Source organism: Rattus norvegicus, chromosome 2 (assembly GCF_021556685.1).
Source record: "Rattus norvegicus strain SHRSP/BbbUtx chromosome 2, alternate assembly SHRSP_T2T, whole genome shotgun sequence".
Lineage (NCBI taxonomy): Eukaryota > Metazoa > Chordata > Mammalia > Rodentia > Muridae > Rattus > Rattus norvegicus.
Window position 1 is genome coordinate 233,968,420 of NC_141535.1, and position 27,161 is coordinate 233,995,580.

The window sequence follows — 27,161 nt, forward strand, 5'->3', positions numbered from 1 at the left end:
CAGACCTATCAGAATTACACCAGACTTCTCAACAGAGACTATGAAAGCCGGAAGATCCTGAGCAGATGTCATACAGACCCTGCGAGAACACAAATGCCAGCCCAGGCTACTATAACTAGAAAAACTCTCAATTACCATAGATTGAGAAATCAAGATATTCCATGACAAAACCAAATTTACACAATATCTTTCCCTACAAAGTATAATAGATGAAAAACTCCAACACAAGGAGGGAAACTACACCCTAGAAAAGACAAGAAAGCAATCTTCTTGCAAGATACCCAAAAGAAGATAGCCACACAAACATAATTCTACCTCTAACATCAAAAATAACAGGAAACAACAATCTCTCACTATTCCTTAATATCTCTTAACATCAATAGATTCAATTCCCCAATTTTAAAAAAAAAACATTGACTAACAGACTGGATTCATAACAGGATCCGATATTTTGCTACATACAGGAAATTCACCTAAGTAACAAAGACAGACATTACCTCGGAGTAAAAGGCTGGAAAATAATTTGCAAGTAAATGGTCCCAAGAAACAAGTTGGAGTAGCCATTCTAATATCGAATAAAATTGACTTTGAATCAAAAGTTATCAAAAAGACAAGGAAAAACACTTCATATTCATCAAAGGAAAAATCTACCAAGATGATGTCTCAATTCTGATCATCTATGCTCCAAATGCAAAGGTAACCACATTCACAAAAAACAAAAACAAAAACAAAAACAAAAAAACAAACAAAAAAAACTTTACTAAAGTCCAAAGCATACCTGGCATCTCACACAATAATAATGGGAAGCCTCAACACCCTAGTCTTAGCAATAGACAGATCATGGAAACAGCAAAACCCAGGAGCTGATTCTTTGAGAAAATCAACAAGATAGATAAAACCTTAACCAGACTAACCAGAGGTCACAAAGGGTGTATCCAAATTAACAAAATCAGAAATGAAAAGGGAAACATAACAATAGAATCTGAGGAAATTCAAAAACTCATCAGATCCTACTACAAAAGCCTATATTCAACAAAACTGGAAAATCTGAAGGAAATGGACAATTTTCTAGACAGACACCGGGTACCAAAGTTAAATCAGGAACAAATAAAACATCTAAACAACCACATAATTCCTAAAGAAATAGAAGCAGTTATTAAAAGTCTCCCAACCAAAAAGACCCCAGGACCAGGCGAGTTTAGTGCAGAATTCTAACAGACATTCATAGAAAAGCTCATACCAATACTGTCAAAAATATTCCACAAAATAGAAACAGACAGATCACTACCAAATTCCTTCTATGAAGCCACAATTATGTTTATACCTAAAACACAAAGACCCTACAAAGAAAGAGAACTTCAGAACAATTTCCCTTGTAAACATTGACACAAAAATACTTAATAAAATTCTTGCAAACCAAATCCAAGAACACATCAAAAGTATCATCCATCATGATCTAGTAGGATGCTGGGATGGTTTAATATACAAAAAAAAAAAAATCAGTGTACTCCATTATATAAACAAACTCAAAGATAAGAACCACATGATCATTTCATTAGAGGCTGAGAAAAGCATTTGACAACATTCAAAACCACTTCATGATAAAAGTCCTGGAAAAATCAGGAATTCAAGGCCCATAACTAAACATAGTAAAAGCCATATACAGCAAACCAATAGCTATCATTAAACTAAATGGAGAGAAACTGGAAGCAATCCCTCTAAAATCAGGGACTAGACAAGGCTGCCCACTCTCTCCCTACTTATTCAATATAGTACTCAAAGTCCTAGCTAGAACAATCAGACAATGAAAAGAGGTCAAATGGAAACAAATTGGAAGGGAAGAAATCAAAATATCACTATTTAAAGATGATATGATAGTATACTTAAGTAACCCCAAAAGTTGCACCAGAGAACTGCTTAAACAACTTCAGCAAAGTGTCAAGGTATAAAATTAACTGAAACAAATCAGTAGCCTTCCTCTACTCAAAGGATAAACAGGCTAAGAAAGAAGTTAGGGGAAGGACTCCCTTTAAAATAGTCCCAAATAATATGAAATATCTTGTTGTGACCTTAACCAAGCAAATGAAAGATCGGTATGACAAGAACTTCAAGTGTCTGAAGAAAGAAGTTGAGGAAGACCTCAGAAGATGGAAAGATCTCCCATGCTCATGCTAGGATTAATATAGTAAAGATGGCCATTTTGCCAAAAAGCAATCTACAGATTCAATGCAATCCCCATCAAAATTTTTACTCAGTTCTTTATAGAGATAGAAAAAGCAATGTGCAAATTTATTTGGAATAACAAAGAACCCAGGACAGCAAAAACTATATTCAACGATAAAAGAATTTCTGGGAGAATCACCATCCCTGACTTCAAGCAGTATTACAGAGCAATAGTGATAAAAAAAATTGTATGATATTGGTACAGAGACAGGCAGATAGATCAGTGGAACAGAATTGAAGACCCAGAAATGAGCCCACACAACTATGGTCACTTGATCTTTGACAAAGGAGCTAAAACCATCCAATAGAAGAAAGATAGCATTCTCAGTAAATGGTGCTGGTTCAACTGGAGGTCAGCATGTAGAAGAATGCAAATCAATCCATTTTTATTACCCTGTACAAAGCTAAAGCCAAGCAATTGAAGGACCTCCACATCAAGCCAGATACACTCAAACTAATAGAAGAAAAAGTGGGGAAGAGTCTTGAACACATGGGCACTGGAGAAAATTTCCTGAACAGAACACCAATGGCTTATGCTCTAAGATCAAGAATCGACAGACGGGACCTCATAAAACTGCAAAACTTCTGTAAAGGAAAAGATAATGTCATTAGGACAAAATGGCAGCCAACAGATTGGGGAAAGATCTTTACCAATCCTACATCTGATAGAGGGCTAATATCCAAAATATACAAAGAACTCAAGAATTTAGACTCCAGAGAGCCAAATAACCCTATTAAAAATGGGGTACAGAGCTAAACAAAATATTTTTAGCTGAGTAATATCGAATGGCCGGAAAGCATCTAAAGAAATGTTCAACATCCTTAGTCATCAGGGAAATGCAAATCAAAACGACACTAAGATTCCACCTCACACCAGTCAGGATAGCTAAGATAAAAAACTCAGGGGACAGCAGATGTTGGCCAGGTGTGGAGAAAGAGGAACACTCCTCCATTGTTGGTGGGATTGCAAACTGGTACAACCACTCTGGAAATCAGTCTGGAGGTTCCTCAGAAAATTGGACATTCTACTACCTGAGGACCCAGCTATACCTCTCTTGGGCATGTACCCAAAAGATGCTCCAGCATACAACAAAGACACATGCTCCACTATGTTCATAGCAGCCTTATTTATAATAGCCAGAAACTGGAAAGAACCCAGATGCCCTTCAACAGACGAATGGATACAAAAATGTGGTACATCTACACAATGGAGTACTACTCAATCAAAAACAATGACTTTATGAAATTCGTAGGCAAATGGAATGAGCTAGAAAATATCATCCTGAATGAGGTAACCCAATCACAGAAAAACACACATGGTATGCATTCGTTGATAAGTGGATATTAGCCCAAAAGCTCAAATTACCCAAGATGCAATCCAGAGACTACAGGAAGCTCAAGAAGAAGGATAACAAAAATGCAGATGCTTCCACTCCTTCTTAAAAGGGGGAAAAATTCATAGGAGTGAATACGGAAGCAAAGTTTAGAGCAGAGACTGAAGGAATAGCCATTCAGAGCCTGCCCCACATGTGGCCCATATATATACAGCCACCAAAACTAGATAAGATTGATGAAGCTAAAAAGTGCATGCTAAAAGGGACCAGATATAGATCTCTCCTGAGAGACACATCCAGAGCATGTCCAATATAGAAGTCAATGCTAGCAGCAAACCACTGAACTGAGAACAGGACCCCCTTTGGGGTAATTAGAGGAAAGATTGAAAGAGGTGACGGGGATTGCAACCCCATATGAACAACAATGCCAACCAACCAGAGCTCCCAGCGACTAAACCACTACCCAAAGACTATACCTGGATTGACCCAGGGCTCCAACTGCATATGTAGCAGAGAATAGCCTTGTTGGCGCTCCAGAGGAAGGGGAAGCCTTTCATCCTGCCAAGGTTGAACCCCCAGTGCAGGGGAATGAGGAAAAGTCGGTAAGGGGGATGTATGGGGGGAAACATCCGTATGGGGGATGAGGACTTATAGACAGCAAACCGGGAAAGGGAATAACATTTGAAATGTAAGTAAAGAAATAATACTAGTAATAATAATAATAATAATAATAATGATGATGATGATGATGAATTATAATTAACACAAGAAAGAGGTGCCAAGAATCATGTCATTGTCACATGAACCCAACACTAAAGGGGGACATTCATTCAACCAGTGTGTGTGATGGCTGCAAGCAAAACACAGAATGGCAAAGCAAGAGAACCTTCAAATTTTGCAGAACCCCAGAGAGCAGCTGTTAGAACAGAAATGGAGTCACAATAGACACAGTGGCAAGTGAATCAGAGGAATATGAGATTGGGGGCAGCTGAAACAGCAGGACAGAAGACGAAGAGATTGCGGATACATGAAAGCCAAAGAGCCCATTACCTGAGAGTAAATCTCATACCAGCTGAGACACAGGAGCCAAGTTACCCGAGCTGAAAAGGCTGGTGGAATTGTGTGTGAAGATGTTGCGTGAGGCCCAGGCTTAAGGCTGGGCAAAGATGACTTGGACAGGGCCTTACTCCCTTTTCAGACATGGCCTGTGTTTACTGTGATGATATCCTTCCTTCCTATCATCTTGTGTGCTGGATGTTCACTTTTTTTTTTTTATTAACTTGAGTATGTTCACTTTCTTAATTGTGAACCTGTGAGGGGTCCTCAGCGAGCACACATTAAAGGTGCTAACTGCAAACTTCATCAAGGCCTATGTGTGGTTAATGCCTACTATGTGACATGGGCACTCACTCCTCTGTGTGGTTAATGCCTACTATGTGACATGGGCACTCAAGCCTTACAGGTTTTGTTAGGTTTTTCTTCTATGTGTGTTTTTGTCTGCACTTTGTACAATAGCTTGCAGGTGTTAGATGTGCTTTTCCCTTTTTTTAAGATTTTATTTTATTTGCTCCTGTGTATATATGTGTATGCAGGGCCCTGAAGAAGACAGATGAGGGCTTCATATCCCCTGGGGACAGAATTGCAAATAGTTGTGAGCAGCTCTGCATGATTCTTGAGATACTAACTCTGGTCCTATGTAAGAGGAGAAAGCCCTATCCTTAGCCACTGAGCCATACCTCCAGCTGCTGATGGGTTCTTAACAGTTCATCAGGCCAGGAAATCCAGACAGCTGCTCCATTCAAGATTTCAACAGTCAAGTGTCCAGGGTTCAGAGAAGTTCTAGTTGGGTTTCTGAGTGACTCTGTCTCATAACCCAACATGAAAGAAACCACTCTGTGCATGTCTGTCTGCCCATTCATCTCGTTGAATTTGACATCTACACAGCCTCCGAAGAAAGGACCAATGACTCCCCAACCTTTCCTCTACCTCTTTTTGTTAAGGAAAGGATTTGTGGTGTCAGGTCAGGACAATCTGGACCTGGTGACATTGTGAACACAAGACTGAAAGTGAAAGCACACAGACTCAGCTTCTGGGAAACAGCCTGGATGTCAGGAAGCTCAAAACAAGTAGAAGAATGCGAATCGAGCTATTTTTATCACCCTGTGCAAAGCTTAAGTCCAAGTGGATCAAGGGCCTCCACATCAAACCAGATACACTCAAACTAATAGAAGAGAAAGTGGGGAAGAGTCTCAAACACATGGGCACTGTAAAAAATTTCCTGGAAAAAAAACAACAATGGCTTATGCTCTAAGATCAAGAATCAACAAATGCGACCTCATAAAATCGCAAAGCTTCTGTAAGGCAAAGGACACTGTCTTTAGGACAAAACGGCAACCATCAGATTGGGAAACAATCTTTACCAATCCTACATCTGATAGAGAGCTAATATCCAATACATACAAAGAATTGAAGAAGTTAGACTCCAGAGAGCCAAATGACCCTATTAAAAATGGGGTACAGAGCTAAACAAAACATTGTCAGCTGAGGAACATCAAATGGCCAAAAAGCATCTAAAGAAATGTTCAACATCCTTATTCATCAGAGAAATGCAAATCAAAAAGACTCTGAGATTCCACCTCACATCAGTCAGAATGACTAAGATCAAAAACTCAGGTGACAGAAGATGCTGGTGAGGATGTCGAGAAAGAGGAACACTCCTCCATTGTTGGTGGGATTGCAAACTGGTACAACCACCCTGGAAATCAGTCTTGAGGTTCCTCAGAAAATTGGACATTGAACTGCCTGAGGATCCAGCTATACCTCTCTTGGGCATATACCCAAAAGATGCTCCAACATATAAAAAAGACACGTGCTCCACTATGTTCGTAGCAGCCTTTTTATAATAGCCAGAAGCTGGAAAGAACCCAGATGCCCTTCAACAGAGGAATGGATACAGAAAATTTGGTACATCTACACAATGGAATATTACTCAGCTATCAAAAACAATAACTTCAGGAAATTCATAGGGAAATTGATTGAACTAGAAAATATCATCCTGTGTAAGGTAACCCAATCACAGAAAAAAAAACACATGTTATGCACTCACTGATGAGTGGATATTAGCCCAAAAGCCCAAATCACCCAAGATACAATACACTGAGCACATGAAGTTCAAGAAAAATGACTAAAGTGAGGATGCTTCACTCCTTCTTAAAAGGGGGAGCAAAGCATACATAGGAAAAGATATGGAAGCAGAGTTTGGAGCAGCGACTGAAGGAATAGCCATTCAGCATCTGTCCCGCATGCGCCCCGTATATATACAGTCACCAAGACTAGATAAGATTGATGAAGCCAAGAAGGGCACTCTGACAGGAACCGGATATAGATCTCTCCTGAGAGACATATCCAGAGCATGTCAAATACAGATATGAATGCTAGCAGTAAACCATGAAACTGAGAACTGGACCCCCTTTGGGGGAATTAGAGGAAGGATTGAAAGAGCTGAAGGGGATTGAAACCCCACAAGAACAACAACGCCAACAAACCAGAGCTTCCAGGGACTAAACCACTACCCAAAGACTATACATGGACTGACCCAGGGCTCCAACTGCATATGTAGCAGAGGAAGGCTTTGTTGGGCATCAATGGAAGGAGAAGCCCTTGAGGTAGGACCCCAGGGTAGGAGAATGTCGAGGTGGGAACAGGAAGGGGGAATGAATTGGGAGGGGAACACCCTTATAGAAGAAGGGAAAGGGGATGGGATAGGGGGTTTATGTCTGGTAAACTGGGAAACAGAATAACATTTGAATTGTAAATAAAAAAATCCAGTAAAAAAATAAAAGAAAAAAAAACAACAGAGACGGTGGCACTGAAAACCAGAAGAATATATGTCTGATGCCAGGTTGAACAGAGTAAAACCTCCAGTTGCTCTGCATGGTTGCTGATATACAAACTCTGGTTCTTTGTAAGAGCCTAATCCACCTGCCTTCTTAGTTTGGAAAGCATCAGAAGAGGCGCATTTAGTCAAATCATTGGTGCGTTCCCACCAACTAGTCTCAGGACTCCATAGTACTCCTGTTATCGAGATGAATTAACCTCTAAGGGAGGATAACAGGCATCAGAGTAAGGGCAAGTACCTAGGTCAGGTCGAGTTCTCCAATGTTAATTTGGGCTGCCCTCAGTCACAATGAGTTTTGTCAATGTGATGACAATCTTCTTATTCCTATCTGTATGTAGAATGACAGCCAAGTGTCTAAGCATAACCAGCCATGTTGGCCAATTTCTGCCTGTGAATGATTAACTCTAGCCCAGGATCCTTTACTGTGGCATAAAGTTTGATTCCTCTGGTTTTCCCAAGGCCAGATTCATTGAAACAGAATTTACAGAATTTTGTGTGTTACACTTCCTATTGTGCATTTCTTGGTAGAGGCATTTATTTCTGTGTATTCATCCATGTGTTTTTTTAGTAAGCCTCTATTTCATAACCCCAAATTTTGCAATAGAAATTAGTTGCCCTTAACAACTAGGGGGCCCAGCCACAGGGCATACACTGAATGGTGGACTCTGGCTTTTTATCCCAAATGGTGAATTCCCACATTGTTCCCTTATACAGTAAGTACAACCAGACATTTAAAGTGAGCAATAGTGAGCATAAGTCAGGAAGAAGGTAGATTGCTGGTCCATAGTCCTATTAGCTTGTACCATCCCTGTCTCTGTCATCCCAAACAAAAGACTCAGCAGGAGGAGGAACATGGGAGAGCCTGGGCCCTGATGAAGCATTCGATGTTATGTGCAGACTGGGAACTGTCCATTTGGTCATCGTCATCCCTGTTTTCTGCTCTCTTCATCTGCGTGTGGTGGATCCGTTGTGTAACACCAGCTACCATCACAGCTGTAGGGTTGGCAGAATTAACAATGGAGTCTGTTCCTGTTTGCTCCAGTGCCCGTTTGGATCCCTGCTTGACCCAGCCAGTCCACCAGGCTACAATAAGGAGACAGTGCTGGTGGACTCTGAAGTCAGCTGGGTCTCTTCCATACCAAGGAATAGTCCTCACGGAAACATGGAAGGCCTGGAGAACATGAAAATGGAATGGCTAGAGAGTTCCACCAACTGCTGCTCTCTGAATCTGGGGAGCAGTCGTGGGGAGATCTCCCAAACATAATTTCATAAGGGGTAAATCTCTCCCTATAATGGAGTGCAGAGTACCCAAAGCAAAACAAATAGAGGTCTACCCACTTTTAGCTGGACTCAAATGAACATTTGTTGGAGCTTCTTTTAATGTGCAGCTAATTTCATATCTGTGGAAAACTCTGAGGTCTCCATGTACAATGACGTGTTTAATTTATACCTAAGCCTTTAGCTACTAACTGTAAGGTTTGGGTTATGGAAGCCAGGCCATTGTCAGACACATTCAGTAGGGGGAGATCACATCATGGGACCAGTTCCTGGAGGAGCTTTTTAAGCTAGTATTTGAGCAGGTTCAGTCCTGACGCAGAATGTGTCTACCCTCCTGGAAAAGAAATCTATAAAAACTAGCAGATCTTGTATCCACATTGGCAGGCCATTGGTTGGTGGAGTCAGTAGTTCCAGTATTTACAATGCCATTGACCTCTTCCTGGGATCCCTTTCTGGGAAAGGGCTCTGTGTTTTGAACTCATTTGAGCACAAGCCTGGCATCTGGCTGAGACATCCTGAGTCAGGCTGTTCAGTCTGGGTATAGCATGCCTTGGTCTGAGCACTCAGGACGTTTCATGGGTCCCAGATCAACAGCCTAGCAAAGGACAGGTAGCAGAGCGCTGCCAACAGTTTCTGGGAGGAGAACCTTTCCTCTGCATCAAACGGAGGCTTGAGATGAGCATTTTTTCTTTTACATGCTCTATTTCTTCTTGGTTGTGCCATGAAGCCTCTCTCAGACAATAATAGGTCAAAGTATATCCTCAACAGATCAATAGGCCCCACTGGCCTTAGGGCCATTTGTCAGGCTGCCAGCTCAGCAGCCTGCTTACTTCTTGCCTCAGGGGAGTTTCTTTCTGATGTTCCTGGCAGTGAAAGATAGCAATTAGTAAGGGAAGCCAAAAGGCCTGGGGGTAGGGAGAAGACAAGGTGATCTCTGCTTAATGTCCCTTTCCCCAGTGGTAAGAAGCCCTGTTTTGTGTCCTACCATCAGCATGCAGAGTTGTGAAAGTATAGAGTATCCTGTGTCTGGTGGTGAACTTTCATTTTCCCCATCTGAGAGCCTGGGTCGGATTGATCAGTTCTGCCCTCTGTGCTAAGAAACCTGGCTTGAGCCCAAATTCTTTTGGTTAAAGCGCCTACTGCAGCTCTCACAAACCTTGTTTCTTTCATCTTTCAACTTTGGACAGTCATACTTGAGCACCAGCAAGTGAGACGACAGAAGGATTGAGGGTGGTGTGTTCTTAAACAAGACTTCCTAGTGTGGTCCAGTAGGATCTGGGACAGGGTCATAACGGTTTTAGACATCTGGCATTCTGCTGTTCCTTGGACAAGGGCTTTACCTTAGACCTGGAGTGCTGTGAGTATATGGTTCTGATCCACAGTGAATCTGGGTTTTTTATGTGTGTGTTTTGGGCTTTTTGTTGTTGTTGTTGTTGTTGTTGTTGTTGTCGTCGTTATAACTGCTCTTATTACTGTGTTTTGTTTGTTTTCTTTCTTTTCTTCAATTTTTTCTTTCTTTGGTTTATTAGCATCAGAGTCTTAGACAGGTAGACTACCTTGTGGGTACACAGTCTACTTACTTAGATCTGTGTGTCACAGGGCATTCCGTGGACCACAATTTGGGTTAAAGTCCCTTTTGTCATGTTTTTTGTTTCATGGGCCAGGCATCTGAAAGTGCTCAGGCTGGAGCTGAAGTCAGAACTCCTCTTATAGCCATAAATGCCTTTCCTTTAGTCCCAGGCAAGACTAGGGGCTTCGTAAGCCTCCTCCCTTTGTCCTGCAACCCAGCCATCCACAGACAGCAATACCTACACCCACGAACTATCAGACCTGTCTCTTAGTCTGTGGAATTGGACTGTGAAGGGTGGCTGCCATCCTACTCTGAGACCCACTCCTTTTGCCCCATCTCAGCTGGTAGCCAAGATACGTAGCCTCTGATACAAATAGCTCTTAGAGGACATTCTGCAGCCCAAGGACTGTAACCGTCGTAGGAGTCCCTTGGTGTACATTTTATAATCAAGTAGTCCAGTACTGGAAATTTCCTGGAAAACCTCAGAAGGGCAGGAGGGCAGGAGGGCAGGAGTCTCATCAAATAGGGTTGGAGGGTGTTTTGTTTTGTTTTATTTCTTACTCCTTGGGGCAATCTGGTTCCTGTAAGTTGTCCATGTCCCTCTGGATCTGTCCACTTAAAAGCAAAGATGGGTTGACTCCCCAGTGGTATGGTATAGAATATATCTTTCATGTTCAGGAGAGTGTACACAGGTGATTCTCTGGAGGAATCAGACTCATGAGAATCAGGGCTCTGAGTTTTCGTCCCAGTCAGGAAAGTGTGGCCCAGGGTAACTAGCAGGGCGCCATGGTGCCTTTCTCTCCCAGCCAGGCAATATGGACTGCATGTCCCCTTCGTGTTTCCAGGGTCATTGGCTATTGTGTCTGCATCTCACCAGCAGAGAAGGTGTCAGTATCTTTCAGCTTATGTCAACAGCCGTGTCCTGATCACATCTCTGTTATCCAACACCTTTTGGGCTCCCTGAAGCAATTTGGACCTAATTTTGCCTTTATTATTCTAATTTTATCACTTCTCTTCTAATGTCTGAAGCCAACTGGGTGACTGATGTCTTTAGTTCTTTTTTTTTTTTTTTTTTTTAAGATTTATTTATTTATTTTATGTACAGCATTCTGCCTGCATATGTGGCTGCAGGCCAGAAGAGGGCACCAGATCTCATTACAGATGGCTGTGAGCCACCATGTGGTTGCTGGGAATTGAACTCAGGACCTCTGGAAGAGCAGTCAGTGCTCTTAACCGCTGAGCCATCTCTCCAGCCCGTCTTTAGTTCTTCTAAAAAGAGCCCAACAAAGGGTTTAAATTTGTTTTGGTCAGTGTTCTACAGACAGGAAAATGCACTCTGCCAGGCTGCAATGTCAGGGAGCTCTACCCTTATCCACTCCCAGACAGTTTATCTAGTTTTTTTTTTTAATTGTTTGTTTGTTTTGTTTTCCCTGAGAGCAGTGAATTTTGAGTTCTTTAAATATAGGGATCATTGGTTTAAAAAAAAAAACAGAAATCATGAAAGAGGAAGGAATAAGTCCTCTCAACCCCCATTTTTTTATTTTTACATTTCAAATGTTATTCCCTCTCCCCCGTTTTTTTTTTTAACCTGGGGCTGCTTACAGTAACCAGGGAGCCTGCGGAACTATTTTTACATCCTGGTGTACATCCACTTTTTTGTCAGGGTGCCCTGGGGAGGAAGCTGAGCCCCTCCGTGACTTGATGGGAAAACAAGTAGAACCAGGTACTGTGAGCAAGAATAAAGCTACAAGACAAGCAAGCGCTCCAGAGTGGGACTGCTGGGCTTTTCTTTGCTTCTTTCTCTGGGTAATCTACAAGAAGCAAATCTGTAAAAGTCTGTTTAAAGGAATAAGGATCAAGCTCCCTATCAGGAAGGGCCACAGGTCTTTGTCCCTGGAGTGGGATCTCACTGAAAAAAAAAAGCCATTGGTCAATCCAGAACAGGGAAGCAGGGATACAGGGAAACAGAACTGACTGACAAGCAGGGGAACACTGTGAGCTCTTGAAGTGCTGGTTAGTACCCATCAGAGAAAACTGCTTAGACCCAGGTTAAGCCAACAGGAAGTCTTTATTAGCGGGATACACGTGATGTTTAGGATCCCAGTATATTTGGGCGTGTCTAGAGGTGAGTTTACAAACACAGAATCAATGTTCTGGTTTAGCATGCTTCACTTAACAAGAATACTAAGCCAAAAACAGAAATACAGGAGCCAGAAAGAAAGGTTAGTACATTACGAGCTTTCACGGAGCTATGAACTTGGATGTTATTAGGTCTTTGTTTTTGTTTGGCTGGTGATTCTGTCTCTTTGTTGTATTTTATGTCTTAATTGGCAATTCCATTATGGAGTCAGTTGTGCTAAGGTCTGGGGGCCTGTTACGTTATTTTCAGAAAGTAGATTTTGAGAGGATTATACCTAATCTTCTGATCTGTGGTTTTATAAGCAGCACCAAACCCAAAAATTAGCACATCTATTCTATATCACATAGATATAGTTTAAACATCAAATGGGATCTCTTTGCATTACAGATAGAAGGCAGAGCTTGGGAAATCCTGACCAAAAAATACCTCTGTTACAGCTATCTGAAGCCTTTGCGCCATAGTTGATTCACTTTTATGGTCAAATGTTTTTCACTTTCTCAGTCCTTCAAGATACATCAAAGGTTTACAATGCTTTTCTTCCTCCCTTCCTTCCCTCCTTCCTTCCTTTGTTTCCTTTTATATTTTTTTCAAGACAAAACTTTTCTGGTAGTCCTGGCTGGAACTTGACCTGTAGACTCTTCTGGCCTTAAGCTCAGAGATCTGCTTGCCTCTGTCTCCGGAGTGCTGGGATAAGAGGCATGCTTCACTACTGGGTGGAAATTGCAGTTCTTATCAATATCTGATCTTTTGTTGAAATCTAGAAAATTGCACAAGGTTGCAAGAGGAAATAAAAAAACTTGTGGCATTTCATGTCCATTGTCACTGAGCAACAATAAGGGGCTCTTACTCTTGCTAGGTCTGGGGAAATATACTCTGGAAACATGGGGCCAGAAGCCCGGATGGGAATGGGATGATATTTTTGAGAGCTAGTTCATTTTCTGTAGAACTGCTGCTGTGACTACAATAGATGGCTCCTGGGATTAGGCTGAACAGAGTAGCTGATAAACCCCTGGGTGGTGTTAACCAGGCAGCCAGTCTCCAAGTGTCACTGTTGGCTTGCTTTGACTTAGCAAACAGAAGATGTATGAATTTTTCTTTTTACTTTTTTTATTGGATATTTTAGGTATTTACATTTCTAATGTTATCCCCTTTCCCTCCTCTCCCATACCCCTCCCCCAGCTTCTATGAAGATGTTCCCACTCCCACCCACCCAATCCCACCTCATCATCCTGGCATTCCCCTACACTTGGGAAAAGAGCCTTCATGAGAACAAGGGTTTCTACTCCTAGAAAATAGCACTGTCTGGCTATTCTCTGCTATATATCAGCTGGAGCTATTGGTCCCTCCATGTGTACGCATTGGTTGGTGGTTTAGTCCCTGGGAGTTCTGGTTGGTTGATATTGCAACCTTTGGTGTTGCAAACCCCTTCAGCTCCTTCAGTCTTTTCTCTAACTCCTCCATTGGACTCCCTGTGCTCAGTCCTATGGTTAGCTGCAAGCATCCTCATCTCTATCAATAGGGCTCTGGCAGAGCCTCTCAGGAAACATTCATACCAGGCTCCTGTCAGCAAGTACTTCTTGGCTTCAGTAATAGTAACTGAGTTTGGTAGCCACATATGGGATGGATCACCAGGTGGGGCAGTCTTTGGATGACCTTTCCTTCAGTCCCTGCTCCACTCTGTCCCTGTATTTCCTCCCATGAGTATTTTGTTCTCCCTTCTAAAAAGGACTGAAGCATCCACATTTTGGTCTTCCTTCTTCTTGAGCTTCACGTGGTCTGTGAATTGTATCTTGGGTATTCCAAGCTTTTGGGCTAATATTCACTCATGAGTGAGTGTATACCATGCAAGTTCTTTCGAGACGGGGTTACCTCACTCAGGGTGATATTCTCTAGTTCCATCCATTTGCCTATGAATTTCATGAAGTCATTGTTTTTAATAGCTGAGTAGTACTCCATTGTGTAATTATGCCACATTTTCTGTATCCATTCTTCTGTTGAAGGACATCTGGGTTCTTTCCATCTTCTGTCTATTATAAATAAGGCTGCTATGAACACAATGGGGCATGTGTCCTTGTTATATGTTGGAGCATCTTTTTGTTATATGCACAGGAGTGGGTAGCTGAGTACTCAGGTAGTACTATGTCCTGTTTTCTGAAGAACCTCCAGACTGATTTCCAGAGTGGCTGTAGCAGCTTGTACTCCCAACAACAATGGAGGAGTGTTCTTCTTTCTCCACATCCTCACCAGCATCTGCTGTCACCTGAGTTTTTGATCTTAGCCATTCTAGCTGGTGTGAGGTGGAATCTCAGGGTTGTTTTGATTTGCATTTCTCTAATGACTAAGGATGTTGAACATTTCTTTAGGTGCTTCTCGGCCATTCATTATTCTTCAGTTATGAATTTGTTGTTTAACTCAGATGTATGTCTTAAGCAGGGTGAGAAATTTACTGGGATTGACTTTCTTCATGATCACGCTGTCTCTGCTGATGGGCACAGTTAAATGACTGTGGGCAGTGATGGAGCTGAGCTGATTCAGTCCTACTTCTCCTGAGGGGATGCCTCTGTCTGATATTTATGAGGGGAAACAGAATGAGATGCAGGGTGAACAGCCTGCAAAGCAAGGAAACACTGTGTTGTTATAAGAACAAACAAGGAATAAAAGCTAAGGTCTGCTGTAGAGCTTAGTACAGGTGATGGATTGTCCACAAACATAAACTCATCTCACTCCCATGCACCATGTCCCAACTTGACAGGTTTCTTGAAGTTTCTATAGCAACAGGAAAAAATAAAGTCACCAATCAAGGTATTTCCAAAATTCATGGGTGACAGCATGGGGCAGGGCAATTATAGCAACATATGAGGGGTTTCCTCCAGGCCTTCTGACAGAAAAAATGAATATGAAGGTAACAATAGCCCAGGATAACTTGGCTCCAGACTTTGCCACGTTGCAGCTCTCCACAAACACACAAATTCTAATCACTTGGCCCTGTAGGTTCATTGACCCAGTTGTGGCTATTTTCTGGGAGCCTCAGTTCACAGCTGAATCCCAGAGAGGAGGAAGAACAGGGCAGTTGCCACCACATCTCTGAGCTTATCTGCCAAGTGAATTTCCTCCTTCAGTTGCAAGACTGCCTCATTCTTTGTTCCCATGCATTTCTTAACCCTCCCCTGCAGGACTCAAACGTAGTTATGACAGGTTTTCTCTAGAAAATCCCACTGCAGACAAGACTAAAGACAATATCTGCTTATCTTGACTCCCTAACTCCACACCCTCAGGCAATTGTTTCAGACCTCTAGAAACCAGAATCTGGTCCATTCTCAGTCACCATAGTCTTGTTTGATGATTTTTTTTTCTGCCTGGTCAGCTCCTACCCCTCACACTCCCACTGACTCTCTTTCTCTTTTCTGCATTTCTCCTCTGACCTCTCTACCAATGGGGGAAAAATAGAAGACCAAACGGAAAAGAGCAGGAAGTAATTTCTCTCCACCACTTCCTCTCCAGTAATCTGGCCAGCTCCCTGATCTCTTGCTGTTTACATCATAGTTGCTTTCTTCAATATCCATTATTTGCATTGGGGAATGAAGACTCTCTCTGGCTTTGAACTCATTTGCTGATGAGCTGCTTAAGTTTCAGGGAGCTGTTCTTATGCCACTATGTCCCTGGAAAGTCACTGTCACATATATTCATAAATTGTACAAAAATTACTTTATGTTGTTTCATGTTGGTACTTTATCTGGAATGGCAAGAAAACTTATAATTATGCCTACAACATGAGAATAACTACTTGGTTAGATAGAATGAATATATTTTAAATCACTAGAAATTGTCACAAAGGCATACATCAAACATTAATTTCTGAGTGTCTTTATTCATTATAATTATAATAGAAGAATATTAATATTTAATTGATTATATGCAAGTGCATCATGAAATGAACTCTCTAAATCATATCTTGGTTTCAAATATGGTATCTATTATAAAATCTTTAATACAAAAAGTATGCAAGGCTAAATTTCTTACAGAATATTTCCGTTGTGAGAGCAATAAAATGTCAGTTACATTATATGGAAAAATATTCACACATATTTTATAAGATTCTAAAGGAATGCAGGTTTTCTCTCAGCTATGTATCTCATGTATACAATTCACAGTTTCATCTATCTTCTGAGTGAAAAGGATTATTTCCAGTTAATCTTTTTCTGTCCATCTGTACACAGGGAATAGGCTGTCACGTTGGCCCTGTCTGCTTCATTGAGAATGTGAAAGGGCAACTGAAAGCCAGCCAGGAAGCCCTGAGCATCCTGTCTGGTATCCCACAGTCACTGGGTGAGCATCCTGTCTGGTATCCCAAAGTCAGTGGGAGTGGTGGCCATTGTGGGCCTCTACTGCACTGGCAAATCATACTTGATGATGGAGCTGGCTGGGAAGAACACATGTGAGTGCTGCCAACAAAGCTGTGCTGTGCCCTGTGTGCCCTGACATTGTCTGCCTCCTGAATGAGAGTGAGAAGAATTTAATCTTCCGGTCATGTTGTCCCCTGGCATCCTTTGTGTTGTCATTGCTGCTCTTTCTGTTTGCTTTCATTTTGGAGGCAGGGTCATGCTGTGAAGCCCAAGCAGGCATGTAGCTCAGTGTGTAGTCAGGCTGAGCCCAAACCCATGATCCTCCTGACTCAACCTCCTGAGTGCTGCTTACAAGTCTGCACCATCACATCTGGCTCCTAGTTTCCCTTCTAAACCAGAAAGGGTAGCTTTCCTGGATGCAGAATGGGAATGATAAGGATGATTTAATTTACATGTTAATTAACTTAAAGACATTGACAAATGTTCTGTAGGAACAGTGGGTTTTTAATGCTTAAAAAGTATATCCATAGTACATGTGTTAATTTTCTATTATAAATTATATAAGATTCACCTTTATTATTTATTTTAAGTATCCAGATCTGTGACATTAAATAAATTAATGCATCTCCCTGATCCATCTCTAGAACCAGCTCATTGAACTGTGGGGAGCCACATGACATTGGCTAATGCACGGTTCACTCATGGTTCATCAACTACTGATGGAACCAAAACTAATGTAAATAGCAGCCTATAGGCCAGGGGCAAGGAATGGCCAATACTGAGTAAGGAACTCCTGAATCAGAACAGGGCTATTGGCTATAAAAAGGAAGAAAAAACAAAGTCTCTATCTTCTCCAATTCATGGTGTGTGTGCAGTGGTTTAGTTATATGGTCATCAAAATGGAAAACCACTAACAGGCAGATAAATGACAAAGATGTCTGCTCACATGAATGGAAATGGCAAAACCTAGCGAAACGTAACAAAAATATCAAATTCTTTGTAGCTCATACACACAAAACAGATAACATTGTGGACAAATTGAACCATGATTAATTAAGACTAGAATATTAAAATTAGTCCAACTCTAACAATAGAAATAACAGGAAACAACAATCATTGGCCCCAAATATCTCTCAACGTCAGTGGACTCAATTTCCCTATATAAAAGACATAGACTAAAAGACTGGATGTGTAAACAGGACCCAGCATTTTCCCGCATACAAGAAACACACCTCAATGACAAAGACAGTATTATGTAAGAGTAGAAAGCTGGGAAAAAATTTTCTAAGCAAATGGTCCCAAGAAACAAGCTGGAATAGCCATTCTAATATTGAATAAAATCTACTTACAACCAAAAGTTATCAAAAAGATAAGGCATGACACTTCATATTCATCAAAGAAAAATACCACCAAGACTAACTCTCAATTCTGAATATCTATGCTCCAAATGCAAGGGGACCCACATTCATAAAAGAAACCTTACTAAAGCTCAAAGCACACATTGAACCTCACATAATAATAGTGTGGTTCAATACCCCTCTCATGACTGGACAGATCATAGAAACAGAAACTAAACAGAGGCACAGTGAAACTAACAAAAGTTATGAATCAAATGGATTTAACAGATATCTATAGGACATCCTAAAACAGAACTTCATGGTACTTTCTCAAAAATTGACCATATAATCAGTCACAAAACAGACCTCAACAGATATGAGAAGATAGAAATAATCCCACGCATCCTATCACATCACTACGGACCAAGGCTGGTCTTCAATAACAACAACCACGACATAAAGCTCACACACACATGGAGGTTGAACAATTCTCTACTCAATGATAACTTGGTCAAAGAAGGAAAGGAAGAAATTAAAGACTTTTTAAAATTTAATGAAAATAAAGACACAACATACACAAACATATGGGATACAATGAAAGTAGAGCTAAAAGGAAAACTCATAGCTCTGAGTGTCTCCAAAAACAAAAAGACAGCTAACACTAACAGCTTGACAGCACATCTGAAAGCTCTAGAACAAAAAGTAGCAAATACACCCAAGAGGAATAGAAGGCAGGAAATAATCAAAGTCAGGGCTGAAATCAACCAAGTAGAAACAAAAAGATCTATACAAAGAATCAACAAAACCAGGAGCTGGTTCTTTGAGAAAAATCAAAAAAATAGATAAACCGTTAGCCAGACAAACAGGAGGGCACAGAGACAGTATTCAAATTAACAGAATCAGAAATGAAAAAGGAGACATAACAACAGAAACTGATGAAATTTAAAAAATCATCAGATCCTACTATAAAAGCCTATACTCAACAAAACTGGAAAACCTGAGGAAAAAATGATCAATTTTCTAGACAGATACCATGTACCAAAGTTAAATCGGTCCAATCTTAACAGCTCCATAACTCCTAAAGAAATAGAAGCAGTCATTAAAAGTCTCCCAATCAGAAAAGGCCAAGATCAGATGGTTTTTGTGCAGAATTCTATCAGACACTCAAAGACCTAATACCAATTCTCTTCAAACTATTCCACAAAATAGAAACAAAAAGAACCCTACCCAATTCATTCTTAGAAGCAACAAAAAACTTATACCTAAACCACACAAAGACCCTACAAAGAAAGAGATCTTCAAACCAATTTTCCTTATGAATATCAATGCAAAAGTAATAAAATTCTCACAAACCAAATCCAAGAATAGATCAAAATAATCATTCACTACGATCAAGTGGGCTTCATCCCAGGGATGCAAGGATGGTTCAGCATATGGAAATCCATCAACATAATCCACAATATAAACTAACTCAAAGAAAAAACACGTGATCATATCATTCGATGCTAAGAAAGCATTTGACAAAATTCAACACTCCTTCACGTTAAAAGTCTTACAAAGATCAGGAATTCAAGGCCCATACCTATACAGCAAACCAGTAGCCAACATCAAACTAAATGGAAAGAAACTTGAAGCAATCCCACTAAAATCAGGGACTAGATAAGGCTGTCCACTCTCTCCCTTCCCACTCAATATAGTACTCAAAGTCCTAGCCAAAGCAATTAGACAACAAAAGGAGGTCAAAGGAATACAAAGTAGAAATGAAAAATTGAAATATTAATATTTGCAGATAATAAGATAGTATACTTAAGTGACCCCAAAAGTTCCACCAGAGAACTCCTAAACTTGATAAACAACTTAGCAAAGTGGCTGGGTATAAAATTAACTCAAACAAATCAGTAGCCTTCCTCTACTCAAAGGATAAAAGGCCAAGAAAGAAATTAGGGAAATGACATCCTTCACAATAGTCACAAACAACATAAAATAACTAACCAAGCAAGTGAAAGATCTTTATGACAAGAACTTCAAGTCTCTGAAGAAAGAAATTGAAGAAGAACTCAGAAGACAGAAAGATCTCCCAGTCTCATGAATTGGCAGGATTAATATAGTAAAAATGGCCATTTTGCCAAAAGCAATCTACAGATTCAATGAAATCCCCATTACATTTTCAACTCAATTCTTCATAGAGTTAAAGTGAGTAATTTGCAAATTCATCTGGAATAACAAATCCCAGGATAGCAAACATTCTCAACAATAAAAGAACTTCTGGGGGAATCATCATCCCTGATCTCAAGCTGTATTACAGAGCAATCATGATTTAAAAAAAAAAACACGGTATGGTTTTGGTACAGAAACAGGCAGGTAGATCAATGGAATAGAATTGAAGACACAGAAATGAACCCACATACCTATGTTCACTTGATCTTTGACAAAGGAGCTAAAACCATCCAGTGGAAAAAAGATAGCATTTTCAACAAATGATGCTGGTTCAACTGGAGGTCAGCCTGTAGAAGAATACAAATCTATCCATTCTTATCACCTTTTACAAAGTTCAAGTCCAAGTGGATCAAGGGCCTCCACATAAAACCAGATATACTCAAACTAATAGAAAAAAAGTGGGGAAGAGCCTCAAACGCATAGGCACAGAGAAAAATTTCCTGAATAGTACACCAATAGCTTATGCTCTAAGATCAAGAATTGAATGGGACCTCATAAAATTGCAAAGTTTCTGTAAGGCAAAGGACACTATCAATAGGACAAAACAGCAACCAACAGATTGGGAAAAGATCTTACCAATCCTATATCTGATAGAATGTTAATATCTAATATACACAAAGAACTCAAGAAATTAAACTCCAGAGAAATAATCCTAATTTAAAATGGGGTACAGAGCTAAACAAAGAATTCTCAACTGAGGAAGATCAAATGGCCTAGAAGCAGCTAAGGAAATGTTCAACATCCTTAGTCATCTGGGAAATGCAAATCAAAACAACCCTGGGATTTCATGACACACATGGCTAAGATCAAAAACTCAGGTGAAACAGATGCTGGTGAGGTTGAAGAGAAAGAGAAATACTCCTTTGTTGTCGGTGGAAGTGCAAGCTGGTACAACTACTCTGGAAATCTGTCTGGCAGTTTCTCAGACAACTGGACATAGTACTATCTGAGGACCCAGCTATACCACTCCTGGGCTTATTCCCAAAAGATGCTCCAACATATAACAAGGGCACCTGCTCCACTATGTTCATAGCAACCTTATTTATAATAGTCAGAAGCTGGAAAGAGCCCAAATGTTCTTTCCATTCTTAGGCAAATGAATAGAACTAAAAAATTTCATCCTGAGTGAGGTAACACAGTCACAAAAGAACACACATGGTATGCACTCACCAATAAGTGGATATTAGCCCAAAAGCTCGGAATACCCAAGATACAATTCACAGACCACATGAAGCTCAAGAAGAAGGAAGACCAAAATGTGGATGCTTCAGTCCTTCATAGAAGAGGGAACAAAATTCTCTTGGGAGGTAGAGGGTGGGAGGGACTTGGGAGGAATAGAGGAGGGGGAGGTGAGAGGGGGCAGGATCAGGTTTAAGAGGAGACAGGAATGATATACAAAGGATCAGGAATTTGAACAGAGGTTTGTAGCTATGGGAGATGAGGAACTGGGGGTAGCCACCAGCAATTCCCATATGCTAGGAAAGCAAGAGACTCCCAGGACCTGAGGGAGATGAGATTAGCTGAAATACCCAACAAAGGGGAGAGGGACCTATAGAGACCATATTCAAAAATTAGGAAATATAGGGGCAATGAGTAGACCAGAGACAGAAGGAAAGGCCATCTAGAGACTGCCCCACCTGGGGATCATCCCATCACTATTGCTGATGCTCAGACGTACTTGCTGACAGGAGCCTGAGAGGCTCTGCCAGAGCCTTACTGATACAGACGAAGATACTTGCAGCTAACCACTGGACTGAGCATGGGGACCCCAATAGAGGAGTTAGAGAAAGGACTAAAGGAGCTGAAGGAGTTTGCAGCCCCATAGGAAGAGCAACAATATCACCAACCAACACTCCCCTCTCAAGCTCCCAGGGACTAAACCACCAACCAAGGAGTACACATGGGGTAGGGGGTTGTGGCTCCAGCTGCATATGAAGAGGATGGCATTGTCTGGCATCAATAGGAAGAGAAGCCCTTGATCATATCAAGGGTTGATTCCCCAGTGTAGGGGAATGCCAGGGTAGTGAGGTGGAAGTGGGTAGATGGGTAGAACACAGAGCATCCTCACAGAAACAGGGGGAGGGCACATGGGAGAGGGGAAAACTGGGAAAGGGTACGACATTTGAAATATAAATACATAAAACCTCTGATAAAAAGGGAAAAAGAATTAAAAATAGGAGGCAAGAGATAGGAAGAGTGAAAAGCTACCAAATCCATCCAAACACAGCTTTTTTAGTGGTGTCTCCAATTCAACAGCATTACCTAAAGCACCAATGAGATTCATAAAAGTCAGACAGCAAAGTACACCATCTAGTGGCTGTCACTTTCATTGCTACCTGCGAGTGTTAGCATTCATTGTGCATAGAATGTAAGACCCAACTGAGCTGGTCTTTGTTATGTTGTTGTTATTGCTGCTGTTGTTGTTGCTGTTGTTATTGTTCTTGTTGTTGACCACAGCACTGTCAGAGTCTAAAAGGCATCCCACAACATTGCAAAAGCTACATGCAAAGCTTTAAACATGACAATATTAAACCATGGGGATTGGAGGGCGGTTAAGATAGTAAAGTGCATGCCGTCTAAGCATGGGGACCTGAGTTTGGATCCCTAACATCCAAATACAAGTGGGAAAAAGAGCACACTTCTGTAATCCCAGCTCTGGGGAGGGTAGAGCAAAGACAAACAAACACTTGGGGATTACTGGCCAGTCAATCTAGCAATTTATGTAAATCCAGATTAATAAGAAAATCTGTCTCAAAAACTAAGGTGGCTGTCAATCAAGAAATAGATAAACAGTGTTGGCATCTGATCTCCATATGCACACATACACACCTCTCCGTGCTCACCGGAAACACAAACCACACATTTTACACACGCACGCACACACACACACACACACAAAGCCACACCCTAACCATCTCAGTCAACAAACAAAAAATAAACTTCAACCGTTTCTATACACAAGTAATGAGCAGCCAGACATCAGAATTTACAAAAACTAGAGGAAAAAACTGAAATATTTAGCTGGAAACCCTCAAAGAAGTGCCCAACACACTCTCCCACATTTTATTACAGAGATCTTCCCAGCTTAGGTCAGAAACAGTCTCCCTGGGAAGTTAGGTAAGATAACATAAGAGAACCACGGTCGCCTATGCTAGAGGGATCGTTCATTCAGAACTCTGTTGAACACCAACATGAATTGGCGGGTAGGGCTCGGTAGATGGTTGAGTAGGTAAGCACACTGGCCGCTCTCCCGGGAGACTACGTTTGAGTCCCAGCATCCAGGTGACTTACAACTACTCCTAACTTTAGTTCCATGGGATCTGATGCCTCCTTCAGACCTCCCTGGGCACCAGACATGCACATGATACACATGCATATATACATGCAGGCCAAGCATTCTTACACATAAAATAAAAAGAATAAACATAAAAGAATTGGGAGTAGGTAAGTGTCTAGTAGTGAACAAAAATCATAAACACATATTCATAGAAAACTAAACGCCCTACAAGAGAGAGGCATCTCTTTCTGATTTAGAAAGGAGCTGCTCTAACACCACGGGCTATCGCATCTCCCTAACACTTCTTAAATATATTCCCCAACCAGACAACAAGCAGTAGAGAAAAAGCAAGAAAAGAATCCAAAATAGGGGGTGAACGAGACAGGAAGTGTGAAAGCCCACCGAATGCATCTCTGATGGTCTGTATATGCTTGACCCAGGGAGTGGCACTATTAGGAGGTGTGGCCTAGTTGGAGTAGGTGTGTCACTGTGGTCGTGGGCTTTATTTAATACCCTCGTCCTTGCTGCCTGGAAGTCTCCTCCTGTCTCCCTTCGGATGAAGATGTAGAAATCTCTCGGCTCCTCAAGCCCCACCTCTTCCTGGATGCTGCCCTGCCTTGATGATGGACTGAACCTCTGAACCTGTAAGCCAGTCCCAATTAAATGCTGTCCTTTATAAGTGCTGCTTTGGTCATGGTTTCTCTTGACAGGAGTAAAAGTCGAGCTAAGATACCATCCAAACACATCTTTATTGACGTGTCTCTAACTCAGCAAGCAGTATTTATTTCCTGACACGAAGCACCAATTACAATACATAAAATTCAGACAGCGGCATACGCCATCTAGTGGCGAACACTTTCATTACTACCTGTGAGCATTAACATTTAATGCTCCCTAGAACATGGTCTTTTGTTGTTTTGTTGTTGTTGTTGTTGTTGTTGTTGTTGTTGTTGCTGCTGCTGCTGCTGCTGCTGCTGCTGTTGTTATTGTTGTTTGCTACATGCAAACCTTTAAACCCGAGAGCTAGCTCATCCAGATTGCTCTTCTGATGTTTCTCCTTCCGTGTTTACAGCTGGATTGCTGCACATTACAAGAGCATTTCGGGGGTTGGACGTACATTTATCCTCTTGCTCCTGATGTACATTACACAAAGTGTTTCAGTACTGTCCACCCTTTAAGAACCCATAGAACCTGAGCTGACTTATATACTAACACTGCCTCAGGGCCCAAATGTGCAAAGAGCATAAAACAGTGACTTTACACAGCATGACAGACAGAGGAAGCAAGAGGAAAGTCCTCATGGACAGTCCGCGGGACTGAGAATCTTCAGCCTCTTTGCACCCCTTGAAAGTTTACATGCACTCTTGTGGATGTGGACCAGGAGTTCCAGAGGCAAAGTCACGGGAAAAAAGAGGACCAACACCTCATCAAAGAGCAGTTCTCACCCAGCAGGAGCTTGCCTGTGTTCGCAGTGGGTTCTTTTATATATATAACTAAATACAAAACTATCTGTTGCTTTATTTGTAGATACACACTGGGTTCCCACCCAGCAGAGCCTTGCCTGTGTTCACACTGGGTTCTTACCCAGCAGAGGCTTCCCTGTGTTCACACTGGGTTCTTACCCAGCAGATGCCGGCCTGTGTTCACACTGGGTTCCCACCCAGCAGATGTTGGCCTGTGTTCACACTGGGATTCCACCCAGCATTGGCTTCCCTGTGTACCCATTGGGTTCTTTCCCAACAGAGGCTTGCCTGTGTTCATGGCTTCTGATGCTTAGCTGGGAGCTGTGCTGCGAACCCATGTCTGGAAAGCTATATTGAACTTTCCCCAAGGACACCTTTGATGATCATTATCTACATATACACCCCACAACTTCAATCACTTTTCCTACCATTATGATCTGTAAAGTCAAAATTCATTCTTCCTTTTGAAACAGCAGTTCGAAGATGATTTGACTTGTTTAAATTGCAAATGCTAGCAGCTAAACTGAATTTCAATCCAGAGAATATACGTGAACCGAGACAGAAAGATACAGAGTAATTTTGCAACCTTTTTGTGGGTAAGTGCACACTTTCTGTTAAGGCTTTTGAAACATTTAAATTACTGCCAGCATCACTGTCCTTGCCTAGCTGGGGAGCAGTGGTTTACTACTGAGAAGCTGAGCAAAGCTTTGTATGCCTGGATCCCTTGGCACTCTGGAGGCTGAGGCAGAAGGGTGTCTGAATTTGGAGGCAACTTGAGCTAAGTAGTGAAAACAGTCAAGGTTGCACAGTGAGATCCTATCTTAAAACCAAAAGAGCAAACAAACCAAAAAGCTTCAACTCATAGATTCCATGTTTTGCTCCAAGAGGGCTGCAGCCACCAAGACGACATTCTAACTAGCAAGGAAACCGCAAGTCAAAGAAATAATAAAGGTGGCATTCCATCATGTGGTCAGTTTAATTATATCAGAAACTAGGAACACAGTGTTCATGAAGCATATCCTGTGTTTTGAAATAAGGAACTAGCAGCTTACTGTGATGGTTGTATGTAAAAAAGAAAAAAGAGAAAGAAAAGTGACTGGGCAGCCACTTGACCTAAAAAAACCTTCAAAATGAACTGTGACGTTTCCCAATCCAACCACAGCAGTATCAACAGAACACCAACTGGCAGATAAATCCATTCTGGATCATCCTGAGTTTTAGGTCCAAAAAAAGAAAACTGCAATAATCCCAAAAGTGGGCACTGACTCGATTCAAAATGGAGTCTTGTCTCACCTCAAGCTCCGCTGTAGAACTGCAGGGAGACAAAAGTTCACCCTCATTCCTCAGGGACCTGTGAAACTTTCTTTTTGCCAGGAAAAGCCACTTGCCTACATGGTGCCTACCAAAGCCACAGGTCCTTCCAGACCCCTCCCCTTGTACCCTTAACTTCCAGGCTATTCCAATTCACATGGGGACGTGCGCGCGTAGGCGCACGCGCGCGCGCGCGCGCGCACACACACACACACACACACACACACACACTGCAGCTACCAGTTTTTCTTTATAACGCACAAGGGTTTTCCATGTTCCCGCTTAAAATGTTTCTTCCCACCCACGGGTAGCTCAGTTCGGCGGCCTCCCTGAGCCATCGCTTACAATGAGCTCATTTAATGTTCTTGACAAAACAGAGGCAGCTGGCTCACTGTGGCAAGGACAGGGATCCAAACCATCCCACCTGCTGTTGCTCTCTCCTACAGGCTGTAGGACACAGCGTCCAGCCACTCTCATGACTTCCAACACTTTAAACTCCTTTAAATGCAAGAGGAAGAAAATCTAACCCTCAAGCTCTGCTCTTAACGAAAAGAGCCCCCACCCTAGTCCCAAGCAGTGTCTCTGTGGTCATCCTTTCCCTCCTTGTCCGGGTTTTGTCCTTAATTACTAGGTGTCTAGCCGCTTCAGTGTGGCTTCCTCCGCCCATTAGGTCCTGCATCACTTTATTGTTCCGAAGGAAAGATATCCTTCTCCCTCCTCTCGCCCCATCAGAGGGGACAAATAGACACCTACAAGCCCTTTTGCACACC

General features: G+C 41.7%; 1 protein-coding gene across 1 annotated transcript in view; it reads left to right on the top strand.

Annotated features, from left to right (window-relative positions):
* Positions 1–9,874: 9,874 nt before the first annotated feature.
* Positions 9,875–27,161, top strand: part of Kyat3 (kynurenine aminotransferase 3) — a 62,669-nt gene continuing 45,382 nt past the window's right edge. The window contains exon 1 of the mRNA XM_087631582.1: positions 9,875–10,090. The gene's annotated coding sequence lies outside the window, so the exon portion shown is untranslated. The remainder of the gene's footprint in view (positions 10,091–27,161) is intronic.